Below are 14,897 nucleotides of genomic sequence, written 5' to 3' on the forward strand. Positions count from 1 at the left end.
TTGAGGAGGAGGCCGTGGAAGGGCCACACACGGGGTCTGGAGGGGGGATTCCACTGGTGCTAGTGGTGCAGTCCAGGGGCAGGGACAAGAGGCAGCACAGGCCACCTGCCTGTGTGTAATCATGTCCCCGATCCTGTGACTGCATCATCCCGCACCAGCAGGGATGCCTTCGTCCAGACCCGTTTTCAGGGAGGGGATGCGCACACAACAACTGGCCTTCCTCTCCCTGCAGACGTGGCAATCTGGGACCGTCTTGAGCCTGTCCTGGCTGGCATGGCTTTGCATCAACGTGGCATACGAGATGACGTGCAGGGTTTTCGTGAAGACTCTGCATGTTATCTGGGATGCCTCTTTGACCGTGTCGACCTACTAGGATGGGTCACCAGTGCTAGATTCCTCCGTCTGCTGGACTTTGTACCGACCCCCTCCTCAACTGAACCCCCTATGCGCCAGTTGTCCTCCGTGCCATCTTCCGGCCCAAGTATCACCTTGGTACCCTGTGGAGCTGCCTCAGACCCAGCAGCCAGGCTGGTGGATGACACATCCCTGCCACAGTCAGGAGTCAGAGGTCCAGCAGAGGTGGCCACCCCAACAACTGGACCCTAGCAAGAGGAGGACGTGCAGGCATCATGAGGCAGGGCACATGCACAGCAGTAGCAGGCTCAAGGTGGGAGCGATGATGGCTCTGGGCCATCAACATCAGAGGGGCAGGCATCGGCCAGAGGGCAGGAGGACCCTGGATTGGGAGTGTCTTCCATGTGGCAGTGGTTGGGTCAGCAAATAGATGCAGAGCAGCGCCGGGTGGAAAAGGCATGGCTCACTATGGTCTGGGCAGAGAACTCCATGCGCAGGGTGCTGAGGCGGGCTGAGTGCCTCGATGAAATTCACAGGGAGTTGGATATGGACATGGCATTATCATTGCAAGACCTCGGGGCCAGGGAACAGGCTTGCCTCCAGAACTTATAACAGGAGTTCGATGATGCCCTGGGATGGGAAATCAACAAGTGAGCGGTAGGACTTGCCCGCCGCCATTGTATATAGTTAATTAGTGTTAGGTTGCCTTTGTATTTTCATTTAATTTCGGGCGCATGGACTATGCCCCACCTTTTTGTATATAGTTGTTTATTAGGTAGGGTTTTAGGTAGGTTTCATTTGGATTGGTGGGCTCATGGAGCCTGGATTTGGAAATTGTATATAGTTGAAGACTGGATTGGACTTCATTTTTTTCATTTTTCTCCATGGAGCTATGGATTTATTTTTTCATTTGCATTTTATTTGATGGACAAACCCTTTGGAGACATTTTCATTTGGATTTATTTTGATGCAGCATTCATATATTTTTTTCATTTATATTGGACATGCAGCCTTTTGTTTATTATTTCTATCATTGTGTGATTTTCTTTCATTCCCTTGGTTTTATTTTTAATACATGTTGGTTTCATACTTCATTTGTGTGATATTCTGTCATTGGTTTCATGCATGTCATGATGTGGGTTTTCTCATTCACTTGCACCCATTGTGTGTGTGTGAGACGGATATGTATTGATGTGCATACTTGCCATTTGAGATCTATCATGACATAGGGATTTCAATGTGGGGTGGATGGAATACTTGTTTGAGTGATTGGACTGGGCTGGCGTGGGGTGGGATTTGGGTGGCCATAAGGGCCATGAGTGTGAATCGTGATGACGTGTTGGGGTGGGGACATGAGTCGGGGCCTGCTGGCAGGTGCCCGTCACTGCTGGGTGGGTGGAGGTTCAGGGGGACTTGAGTGGGGCCTGCTAGCAGGTGCCCGTCACAGCTGGGTAGGTGAGTGGGCTAGGGGACATGAGTCGGGGTCTGCTGCAGGGAATGGGGAGGGTTGTAGGGTAGTCCCCTTTGGTGTGGGCTGCCTGCAGGGCATGGGGAGGGATGTACGGTAGTCCCTTGTGGTGTGGGCTGCCTGCAGGGCATGGGGAGGGTTGTAGGGTAGTCCCCTGTGGTGTGGGCTGCCTGCAGGGAATGGGGAGGGTTGTAGGGTAGTCGCCAGTGGTGTGGGCTGCCTGGAGGATATGGGGAGGGGGGAAACCTCACACCCGGGAGGGCCCACAATGCCAAATTGCATCTGAAACTTCCTGCGCACCCCCTAAATACACATACCCCGCTCGCACAGGGCCTATCACATGTGAAACTTCCCAGGCACCCCCCAAACACACGTACCCCGCTCCCACAAGTCCTATCGCGTGTGAAACTGCCCGCACACCCCCCAAATACACGTACCCCGCTCCCACAAGGCCTATCACATGTGAAACTTCCCACGCACCACCCAAATACACGTACCCCATTCGCACAGGGCCTATTGTGTGTGAAACTTCACACGTACCCCCCAAATACACTTACCTCACTCTCGCCCAAGCCTATCGCGTGTGAAACTCCACCGCACCTCCCAAATACACGTACCCCACTCCCACAAGGCCTATCGTGTGTGAAACTTCACGTGTACCCCCCAAATACACATACCCCGCTCTCGCCTGGAGTATCGCGTGTGAAACTTTGCACGCATCCCCAAAATACACATACCCCGCTAGCACAAGGCCTATCTCATGTGAAACTCCCTGCACACCCCCGACATACATGAAGGCACCCCATCCACCCTGGCCATGCCCCACAGGCTGCCCACTCACCCTCCCCATGCCCCGCAGGCAGCCCATCCACCCTGGGCATGTCCCGCAGGCAGCCCACGTCACAGGGGGGTGCTTTTTCTAAGCAATTTACCTGGCGCGGCAGGGTATGCGTATTCCCAGCGGTGCACCAGTACATTTTCACACTTTTGGGTGCCGTGAGCGGGGTGCGTGTAGTATTTTCATGTGATTACACTGTACCAGCCCTGTAAGCTGGTGCAGGGTTAGCGCGGCCCTTTGCGCTGCATTGGGGATTTCAATGTCTTTTCCTTGTGCAAGGGGCATTCTTGGGGGCGTAACTGGCGCTGCGGGATGTTCTCTGCACCAGCGCTCAAAAGGGCTTGGGAATGCCATGAATACGGGCTGCACCAGAATGCTGTTTAGCGCAGAGGCATGGCGCACGCTGGCACACGCTCCCTCTCTGCGCTGCTCGCGTGCGCTGCCTCTGCGCTGAAATCTATGAATTACACCCTTGTGTATGCATGCATGCTGAATATGATTTGTAAAGGTGTTCTTGAAGAAAATTTAAAAGCAGTCTTCAATAGAAGACTGATTTCTAACATGTTTCCTGTAGATTGCAGTTTGTCTGATGTCATGTTGACTCTTCAGTAAAGAAGCATTTGTTTTGTTGCAGTGTGTAACAGGTTTAACTCTGCAATGCTACTGTCAGAGAAGCAATACATTGTGGAGATAAAATGGTGTTATGTTTTAGAGAGTTATGTTATGCCATTAGAGCTGGATAAGGGAGCAAAGACTCAATTAGTTCAACTAGAGAATTCATTTTAAAAATAGCAGGTCTAGAAGCTGTTTGAAAACTGTACAACAATGCACAAGCAATGTGAAAGAGGAACTTGAATGTAAGAATTGGTTTAGTCAATGGAGTGATGGGAAGAGTGATTGCATTTTGCAGTTTTCCTCACAGTACAAATATTGAACATGATGAAGTAAAATGTGATCATGTAGAAGAAACTCATTTGATTTCTCAGACCTATGCATGTTTCATGCTTTTTAATGCTACTCTTGTGAAGAGAGAAAGATTTCTATTGTACTCTACACATCCAATTACTATTCATAAATCACAAGGGTTGACTTTAGAAGCAGCACTTATTGACATTGGTCAGACAGTGTTTACAGAAAAATGTCATTTGTAACTCTGGCACGTCTGAAATATATTGAAGGTTTATTTATAATAAACTTTGATGAAAGAAAAGTGACAGCTGACATTTCTTGCATTGAAGAATATAATAGGTTACGTGTAGTGTATGCTCCTCACCTGTATCGTATACCTGTAGCTACAAAGCACTCAGCCAGAAAACATAAGGAGTCAGTGAAACTACATTCAAATTAAATCATTCCTTTTAAGACTAAAAAACAATAGAATCTACTGGAGTCAGAAGTCATTCAACTGTGACATAGGGCCTCATTACACGGTAGGTGCTAAAAAATGGGATTTACCGGCATGGCGCTATTAGCGTGTCCGCCCTCACAGGAGACCGCCAATAGCGCACCATTACGAGTAAGCGGACACGCGCATAGGGCCATGCCGGTAAATGACCCTACCGCCATGCCGCAAAAGCACCTTACCGGGCCCGCCCAAAGTGCTGATAGCACCTCCGCCCTCACTGTACATGCTATTAGCGGTCACAGCTATTAGCGGTCACCGCTAAGCGGTGACCGCTATTAGAATCGACCGTTAAATTGCAGAACCGGAAATAGCGTCATCGCACCGGAACGGGAAAGAGCACGGCGGCCATCTTTAAAAACACAATCCATTGCCATCCTCTGCCCCCTGGACCATATTGGAGTTGGGAGCTGTGTGAAATCAACCGTGACACCTGCATCATGCCCAAGGCCCTGAAGAAAACCTGTGACAGGCAGCGGAAGGAAAAGTATACCAACGAGGAACTGGTCATGTTGACACAGACCCTTGCAGAGCATGCAGAGGTAGTCTTTGCCAATGACATGCGCCGCGCCACCTTGCTCAAGAAGAAAGCCATCTGGGAGGAGGTGGCAGTCAAAGTCAGTTCCGTGGGCACCAGCACACGCACTTTGCGCGAATGCAGGAAGAGGTGGGACGACCTCAGGCTGCGGGTGAGGGGCATCCTGGCGGAGAACCACCGCATTGCCAGTGCCGGTGGAGATGGCTCCCCAATACGCCTGAAGGAATGGGAGGAGACATGCGCCAACATGATTGCCACCAAAAGCATCGAGGGAGTGGGCAGCATGGAGGTCGGCGTGGCTACCACTTCCGATGCAGGTGAGTGTACACATGACAGGATGTGGTGTGAATTTACAGTCACCCCATATGTGAGCACAGACCCCACTCATGCATGGACACACATCCACACATGCACCCATCCATCACCATGTCAGTGTCAGACCCAAACACACACACATGCACACATCACCAGAGACAAGTCCCAAACTCAACCATGCATGGATGAGGCACTGAACTGGCTCATCACCTGCATCCACAACTGCTAAGTCCCAATGGCCACAACCGCATCATTCCTGTAATTTACATTGAGTATATTGAAACGCAACCAATGCCATCCCCCTTCTCGTCCCTGACAGGCTCACATACAGATGGGGAGGATGCTGCTGATGCATCAAAGGCACCACCTACATCAAAGAGGCCAAGGGCACATGAGCCGGAGGAAACCCCTGCAACATCCAGGGGCAAGGGTGGAAGGCCACACCTGAAGAGTGGCAGCCTACGTCACAGTGCCACTGCCAGGGCAGCAGTAGCTGCACCACCAACTGTGGCCCCACCACCGGAGGCAAACCCACTGTCAACAATGCCAGACACCCAGGGCCCACCATCAGCTGCGGCAAGCTCTGCTGGTGAGGCAGCCGCCACTGGCCCCCAGTCCGATCCAGAGGACACCCTACTCCAGCACATGGAGATGCACACCCCAAGCCCCCCAGGAAGCCCAGAGCCAGTGGCATCCCAGACCCCTGGTTCTGATGGGACTTTCGAGGACACCAACCCTGCAATAATGTCACCCATGCTACCATCACCTGTTGCATTGGAGCCATCTGAGGGCATGGCATCCAATGCACGGTCACCCGGCACTGACCTCCACATTTCCGCCATCCTGCAGCGCCAACAGGAGCTGACCATGCTGGTTGGCCAGCATGTCGCTGAGGCTGCCAATCTCACTGAGAACATAGTCCAGACGGTGAGACACTCCACTGAGCACATGGACGCCAACACGGACAGGATATGCAATGAAATTGCAAGTCTTAGGGAGGTGCTTGTCCGCATGGCAGACACAATGGACCGCCACTTTCACCCACAAAGCCAGTCTGCCCCATCCTCGACTTACGGGTCGACACAAACAAGCCCCCTCAGGCGCTCGATGCGAACCACCAGGCGCACGTCTGGCAACCCTCAAGACCCTTCCAAGGACAATTGCAATTAGGGGGTTAATGGGGATACCACGGTGTGCATTGGCCATGGCAGAAATGGCAGAGACATGAGGGACTGTTGTGGGGGGTGGTGGGAAGGGTGTTATGGGTCTGTTGTGGGGGGTAGTGGGAAGGGTGTTATGGGTCTGTTGTGGGGGGTGGTGGGAAGGGTGTTATGGCTCTGTTGTGGGGGGTGGTGGGAAGGGTGTTATGGGTCTGTTGTGGGGGTGGTGGGAAGGGTGTTATGGGTCTGTTGTGGGGGGTGGTGGGAAGGGTGTTATGGGTCTGTGGGGGGGTGGGAAGGGTGGTGGGATGTTGTGGGGCTTGCACTTCTTGACCTTTATGTTAGTCAATACACTGGTTTCTGATGAAAACACAGCCATGGACATCTTCATTGTGTGTGTGTGTACTTCATTGGCGACAGGGTCCATTGCGTGCTCTGAGACATACACCAGTGCATTCCTCCCCATATCCATGTGACAGTACGAAAACATTTTCCGCAGATTGATTGGCTGATCAGATGCTGTCTCACAGCACGTGCCTCCTGGCCATCCCCTCTTGCAACGCCTGCATCCCCTTCACCTCCGTCCACATCAACATCATCATCCTCATCATGTGCTTCTATCCCAACGTCAGGGGGCAGTGGGCTATTCCGTCTGTCACACATATTGTGCAGCTTGACACATGCCATGGTGATCTTGGCCACCTTCTCATGTCCATACAGGAGAGCAGCACCAGACCTGGTAATGCACATTGAACGTGACTTCAAAAGTCCAAAGGCCTGCTCAGTCACGATGCGGGTACGGGTATGAGCATGATTGATTACCTCCTCGTGCCTGTTCTGTGGTCTCCGTACAGGTGTGAGGAGCCAGGTTTTCAGGGGATAGGCCGCATCACCTGTATGGGGGGATGAATGGGGTCCTGTTACTGTTCACCTCAAGGGCGGCCTGTTCACATCACACAAATTGACATAGCATTGTGATGCAAGTGCTAAAATGAGCGCATACATGCAGATGGTCTGTGTGACAGCAACGTGCAAGTGTGTGGCCGACCCTGCAAGTATAAATGGCACAATAATGCCTACAACAGTAGTTTTCACATGTCCTGGGTGTGGCCAGGTCTTAGGTGTCCCTGGGCCAGGCAAATTTTGTAGCACACTGCTTGTGTACTGACATTCTGACACCAATGTTGCCATGCTGGGAAGCATCACTTCCGTGGTGCTATAGGTGTGTGGTTCAGTGCCATGTCTAGGGGTGTTCCCTTTGCATGCATTCAAGGGTACATTGCTGGATTGATGCTGTGATGCACTGATTCTGTATTACCATCTTGACGCCATGTTGATGATTTGTGTAATAGGTGGCGTGGCATGATGTGCAATGGGGATGGATGTGTAATATTTTGCAGCCTGCATTGTTCTCATAGTCGTGCACCTTCAAATTGCATGTGGATTCTTCTCAGGTACATCGTGGCCTTCCCTGAAGGACATTGGCGTACATCTGTATGTCCATTTTCCCTACGGACGCCAGTCAACACCCAGTTGGAGTATGTATCTCCCCCCCCATTCACACCCAGTTGGAGTATGTATCTCTCCCCCCAAAATCCCGCTGCCATGTGATTGCCCTGCTACTCACAAAGTAGCCACGTACGTTGTCCGGTGTGTCGCTCCATGTAGCATGGCATACTTGAGTCCCGCAGAACCATGGAATCATGTGTTGATCCTGGGAATCTGGCAAAGCAATGTGTGATTATCTTGCTGGCGTCACATACCATTTGGGCATTGATAGAGTGGAATTGCTTCCTGTTTCGGCACACTGCTTCATTGTGATGTGGGACCACCAATTCCGCATGGGTACAGTTGATGGCCCTGATGCAACTTGGAATGCCTGCCAGTGCATAGAAGCCAACATTTGTGTTTACAATCTCCTGGGCAGTCTGTGGCATGGATATGTGTTCAGGTGCATGCTGCAGGAGTGCATTGAGTACCTGGTTCAGCGTGCGTGAGGATACTGGTTGTGAGATGCCATGCATCTGTCCCACTGTATACTGATGGGTGCCTGTGGGCAGGAAGTGGAGCACACTCACCACCTTCAGTAGCGGGGGGATGGCAATTCTGATGTCTATGAGGCTCGCAATGTCGTCGTGGATCATGTCCACGATGCTGGTGATGGGAGCCCTGCCCAGATGGTACAGGGTGTGTATCTGCTCAGGGGTCAGGTTGAATGGACTGGCTCTGGTCCTGGGTACTGGTGGGTGTCTCTGTGGTATGATTAGGTGCCGTTGTGGTGCCTGCTGTGCCTGTCTTGCCCTCCTCCTCCGCCTCCTGCGTCTCCTTTTTGCTGCCTGTTGTTGTAGCAGCTGCGCTGCAATGAGGTCCTCCAGGCCATGTAATGCTGCCAGTATCGGAACCATCTTGGTGTGGGGAGGGGTGTGGGAAGGGGTGTGGTGTGCTCCTTTTGAGCTGCCACAGTCTCCATTGCCTTCACCTGTGTTGATTTGGTCCACCTGTGGTAGGTGGGTACACTGCCCATTTCCCTTAACGGGTGGTCCGCGATGCCGGTATTTGCACCATGGCGGTAAGGGGTTTGGGGGGATTTACCATGCCGCTATTTGCATGTGCACTGGCCTTGTGATGCTGTGCTATTTGCGGCATGGCGTAATTAACGGAATGGAGGGTCGCGGGCACGCGGCCTGCCTGCTATTAGTGGAACCGTAATTAGCGTTGCCGCTAATAGCGGTGTGCCGGGTCGTAATCCACATAGGGATTTAACATTACCGGTAATACATTACCGGTAACGTTAAATCAATACCGCCTTCCGTGTAATGAGGCCCATACACTCATTGTAGATTTAGTAATGAACAGGAGTTGAATGATATTCTAATGCAGCTCTGTGTATGATGTTTCAAACTACACAATTGATGCAAGAAATATCTTCCACAGCAGACAAGCAGCTATGTGTGGAACTTTCATTTCTTAAAATATGTGTAGATGAAAATCCACCCAGAACACATTTGGCAATGTCAATCCAAAATGTAGCAGCTGTTAAAAGTGGAAATCAACCATTTTCTCAAGGTAAACAGGAAGATAGTCAAGAAATTTCAATCACTGTCTTCTATTTATTCCTGCAGGAAACTGTAAATGTAGATAGGTAGGAATTAGTTACGAGTGGAATCATATGTGTCCACGATGTAACAAACATTACACTACTCAGGATATTTCTGAAAGATTTGTGTATGTTCCTATCAGTGATCAGAAAAGTGTAACATGTTCTGATCATCTAACTAAAGCATTCCATAACATACAATGCAGTGACTGTGGTTGTAATTTACAATTTACACTGCAAATCTAGTTTTCAATAAGTATGTTACATATAAGTTACGCTAAGTATGTTATGCTCATTTTCAGGCTTCAATCCACCATCTCTTCTCTCTCCCTCACCTGTCTGTCTATCATGCAGGATTGGTTTGCCACCAATGATCCCTGCCTTTATGCCAGTAAGACAAAGATTCTCCACATAAGCACACCTGCACCCTCCTTTCCTGTCACTCTCTGGCCGGCCTCCCTTGGCCCTTTTCCTGCTCCCACCTGTGAGGCTAAGACCCTTGGGATCATCTTCGACTGAACACTCTCCTTCTTTCCTCATATCTCTGATGTCTCGAAGACGTCAAACTATGAACTGCACCTCCTCAGAGGTATTCTTCCTTTCCTCTCCTTCCGCCAGAAGCCTAGTATCTCTAGAGCTCTGGTTCTCTCTAGGCTAAACTACTGCAACAGTCCCTTTCTAAATCAGCCTGCTTCTACTCTATGCCAACTGCAACTCATCCAGAACAGGCCTGCAAGACTTGTCCTTGGCCTCAAGCCCTGAGATCGCATCTCTCCAGCCCTGAAATCTCTTCATTGGCTCCCAGTGGCTGCAAGTGTTAAATTCAAGACCCTATGCATTATCCGCAAGGCTTTCTGGGGCCTGGGTCCAAAATATGAGAGAGTGCGAGGCATGCACTTCAGGTCCTGGTCAATTAAACCTGTTGCAAAAAATATATATATGGGTTAAATCCCAAAATGGACAAGTGTTCACCAGGGTTAAATCCCATCTGCTGTAAATCCCAAAGATGGACAAGTATTAACAGGGTTAGATCCCTTCTGCTGCAATTCAGTTGCTCAGTATTAACAGTGTTAGAACCCATCAGCTGCAGTTCTGTTTTCTGTAGTTTTTCTCCTCTAAGCGCTTTCTTATCTCAAATAATCATCAGGGAGACTGTGTTTCTTTAACCGGTGTTACTGATTAGACTCAAAGGATTGTGGTAGCTGTAGTGAAAATGTTTTTTTAGTTCAGGTGACCAGAGAGTTTGAGACTTGAAAGTACTTGGAGGAGTGGAACTACTGTCCATTTGAACTGCAGCAGTTGGGATTTAACCCTGGGCATTTTTGAACATTGTTGGGACTATTTGCATGTGGGAGTCAACCCTGTCATTTTTTTAATTGTGTTGGGATTTAACCCTGTTATTACTCACTTCAGGATTAAATGACTGGGAACTAGAGTGCACGCCTGACCTTCTTTTTTCTACTTTCTGCGTCCATAATACCTTCAACTCTCTTTCAATAAATACCTTCCCACTTCAACTCTTCGCTCCTCCACCTCCAACTCCCTCAGGGTCAGTCGCTTCTCCAAGCAACGAGTTAGGGTAAATCTCTTTGCTCGGCTGGGGCCTCCCTCTGGAACAGTCTCCATGTCACTCTGAAACTTGAGGAGTGTAAGCGATATTCAATCAACAGCTAAGTCAATGCCTAGTCTGGGATGCTGAGGAAAACCCTTATTGATGTATTTTTATGTCCAGCTCTGGGATTCCAGTGGATTCCTCCAGTTGTTGCAGAGTGCGCCTGGGATGGCAACACTTTAGCTGATTTATATGTACCCACTTGTCTTCCCCTTCCGCCAGACTACCTTTGGGGATGCGGATCTTATACGCTACAGGGGAGATCTTGTCTATAATTTCAAACGGTCCCTTCCGTGTAGGCAAAAATGTTCGCTGTTTGGCCTGGTTCCTTTGTAAATTGTATAGATAGACCCGGTCTCCCACATCATATTCCTTCCTGGTGGTTTTCAAATCATAGTGCGTTTTCATACTCTCAGCTGATCTTTCTAGATTCCAAAAGCATGTTGGAGGTGTTTCCTTAACTTCTCCACATACTCATGAGTTGTGGAGGCATTTATCAGTGTCTGCTCTTGGGTCCTGTAGAGCAAATGCTGGGGAAGCACCATCTTGCGCCCCGTCATCAACTCAAATGGTGACATTTTGGTTGCAGATGAAGGGGTAGATCTGATGGCCATTAGGACCAGAGGTAGTCGGATATCCCAACTTGGCCCAGAATCTGCCACAAACTTTTTTAATATGCTCACAATTGTCCGGTTGTAGCATTCCACTGCACCAGAAGAAGCTGGCCTGTAAGCAATGTGTAGCTTCCTTTTCACCCCCAGTATCTCCCACATCTTTGTCATTACTTCACTGGTGAAGTGGCTACCTCTGTCTGACTCAATCCTTTGAGGTAGACCAAAACGGGAAAATATGTGGTTAATCATCAGGGCAGCTGCTGTTTCTGCCTTGCAGTTTGGGGCCGGGAGACATTCCACCCACTTGGTAAACAAGCATGTAACCGTCAACATGTACTTGTTTCCTCTAGACGAGCGAATTACAGGGCCTAAAAAGTCGATTTGCAAATCTGACCATGGCAGTGTCATCCCCCTCTTTTGGAGAGGCGCACGGTGTGTGAGGGATGATGGCTGAAATTATGCACACACAAGACACCCCTTCAAGTATTGGTCGAGGTCCTGCCCCATGTGTGGCCAGTATGCAACCTCTCTTAAGATTTCCAGTGTTGTGTGAAACCCCCTATGACCGGCAGTGGCCGCATCTTGGGCGTGACTTAACATCAGGCTTCAGAATGAGGTAGGAACCACCCACTGATCATGGCCAGCTTGGGATTTCCTTACCAACAAACCGTCTTGGATTCGGAACATCTTTGGACATTTCATCAACACTCTTAGGTCCTCTTTCCCAATGTAATCGGTATCCGTCAGGGGAAAGTTCTCAGGGTCCTCAATGTGTTGGTAAAACTTACCAATTATTGGATCCCCCTTCTGAGCTGTAATCAAATTAGCATCAGGGGTCTCCTTACTCCATTGTGCAGTTGAAAGATCATTGTGAGCATTTGTCTGGGACCTAGTGATAGCAGTGACCTGGATTTCCCCCAACATGGACTCTATTTCTATTAGATCCCCTTGGATTGCCCCGGTTTTGGCCAGCTGATCAGCTAAGTCATTTCCAGATTTGTCTGGTCCCTCTACTTTGGAATGACCCTTGATCTTTTTCCAGTAGATGGTCATCCCATTCGAGGTGACCAGATCATCAATGTTTTGGATCAACTTCCCATGTTTCAAGGGTTTGTTATTAGCACATAACATGCCTCTGGTTTTCCAATTAACCAGGTGCTCCACGAACCCGTTCCGTACATAATCCGAATCTGTGATTATGACCAGTTCGTGGAGTTGATGTTGGACAGCGGTGAGGATGGCCTGATGCACAGCCATCAATTCTGCCACCTGACTACTTCGGGGACCAATTTTGTATCCAGCAGAGGGTTCTGGAAACTCCTTCACCCATGCATTCCCTACTACCAGTTCTTTCTCCCCGTTGTTGTCAACATGGTAAGAGCATCCATCCACATAGACAGTGGGCATTCCCTCACACTTGTCTTCTTCAAAGACTTTGTGTGGGGTATTAAGGTATGCCTCCATGTTGTCCTTGATTTTTAGACTTCCGTCCTCGAGACAGTTTTCTCTGGCACAATCATGCAAGTCAGCCAGACCTTGCACGAGGGGACTCGTCTTATTTTGGCCATATCTGACCTCCACAGGAAAGCCTTGCATTGACAGAATCCAGGAGGTAATTCGGGAATTACTCACATTTCCGGCCCGGATTCTGTCACTCTGGAGATATTGCAGAGGCTGGTGTGGAGTCTCCACTATGATGTGTTCCCCCTGGATAAACGGGCGGTAATTCTTCAATGCCCACACCGTTGCCAGGAGTGCCTTCTCACAATCGGTGAATTTTTCCTCCACAGAGGATAAAGTTTTGCTCGCATAGGAGATTACTTTATTGACCTTGTCATGCTTTTGGTATAATACTGCCGTCAAACACGTATTAGAGAACCCTGTCTCCAGGAAGAACTCCTTGTTTCTGACAGGGTAAGCTAGGCAAGGCGCTTGTGAGAGGCTTCTTTTGAATTGTCTTACTGCCTCGGATTGTTCTGGACCCCATTCTCACTTGACCCCCCCCTTCAAGAGATGAATCAGGGGTCTAGTGATCTCTGCGTAGCCTTCAATGAACTTTCTGCTGTAATTAGTCAGTCCAAGGAGGCTCCTTAGTTCCTGCAGAGTCGTGGGGTCTTTCAGTTTCTGGAGTGCTTCCACTTTCTTTTCTTGGGGACAGAGACCCTGAGGAGTAATCTCATGCCCCAAGAAATTAACACGGGTTCTACACCACTGAGCTTTCTGAAAGGAAAGTTTTGCTCTGGCGGCCCTCAACTGTGTCAGAACATAACGGATCTCCGCTATGTGTTCCTCCACAGATGAACCTTTGATGAGGACATCATCTACATAAGCCAGGTTACCCCTCGCACCCAGGTCGGGCATGGCCTTATGTAAGAAAATGTTGAATTAATTGCCGGAGTTGAGGTGTCCGAAGGGAGTCCAGGTCCAGGTGTACTGCTGTCCCCCAAAGGTAAAAGCCAGTTTGTATTGGTCCTCCCTACTGACAGGCATGGTCCAGTATCCATTGGTCAGGTCTATTGCAGTGAATACTTGTGACCCTTGAATCTGGGCCAGCCCTTGGTAAATGTAGGGCAGAGGCCATCGGGAAGTATGGACCCGTTTGTTGAGCTCCCTAAGGTCGGCACAGAGTCTCCACTGCCCGTTTGGCTTCAATATTCCCAACACCGGATTATTGAAAGTGCTGTGGACTGGACGGATTATTCCCCGGGACTCAAAGTTCTTAATTATTTCAGTAAGGGACTCCATGGATGCGAGAGGCAAACGATATTGCTTCACAAACACTGGAGTCATTCTAGGGTCCGTGGGAATTGTTCTGGTGTGGATGTTGGTGCGACCACAGTCATATGAGTCTACCGCAAAGAGATCTTGGAAATCCAAGAAAGTTTCAACTTTTGCTTCTGTTCCAGAGTCACGCAGGCATCAGCTAGGTTGACCCTCTCTTCCACCATCTGCCTGAAGCCTGGAAAGACTTCTGGTTTTGCTATCTCAGCGGCCTCCTCCAGCTGGGTGGAGAAGTCCCTGGTCAGAGTGCTGATTTGGACTGGAGGCTTCAGGTGGGAAAGGCAGCCCTCATGGACCTGGAAAATCACCTCATCCCTCCTGAAGTCACAAGTCACATCTTTTTTACCATAAGGGCAAGAAGTGTACACCAGGAAGTTCCCCCCATGCCGGGTGAAAATCCTGTCTGGTGTTTTATTCTCATCACTGTCACTGTCAAAACAGTCCTTGGGGATCGGTCCTAACAGTTCATTTCCTAGATCAATGGAAAAATGTCGGTCATCAACCGCCATTCCAATAATGGTGCCTGCGGCTAGAGTAATACTCTTTATGTCGCTGTTATCCACCTCTATTGGAATGGTGTCATGTTCTATGTTGACTAATGGAGTTGGGTTTACCCCCAACCCTTGCTGTTGGAGAGAAGCATTTAGATGAATATAAGCATCAGGGTTTTTCAATTTTTGTCCTCTTTTAACTTTCACTTCCAGGGAGAATTGTCGGG

This window comes from Ambystoma mexicanum, chromosome 9 (genome assembly GCF_040938575.1).
Source record: "Ambystoma mexicanum isolate Mex_15411 chromosome 9, UKY_AmexF1_1, whole genome shotgun sequence".
Classification (NCBI taxonomy): domain Eukaryota; kingdom Metazoa; phylum Chordata; class Amphibia; order Caudata; family Ambystomatidae; genus Ambystoma; species Ambystoma mexicanum.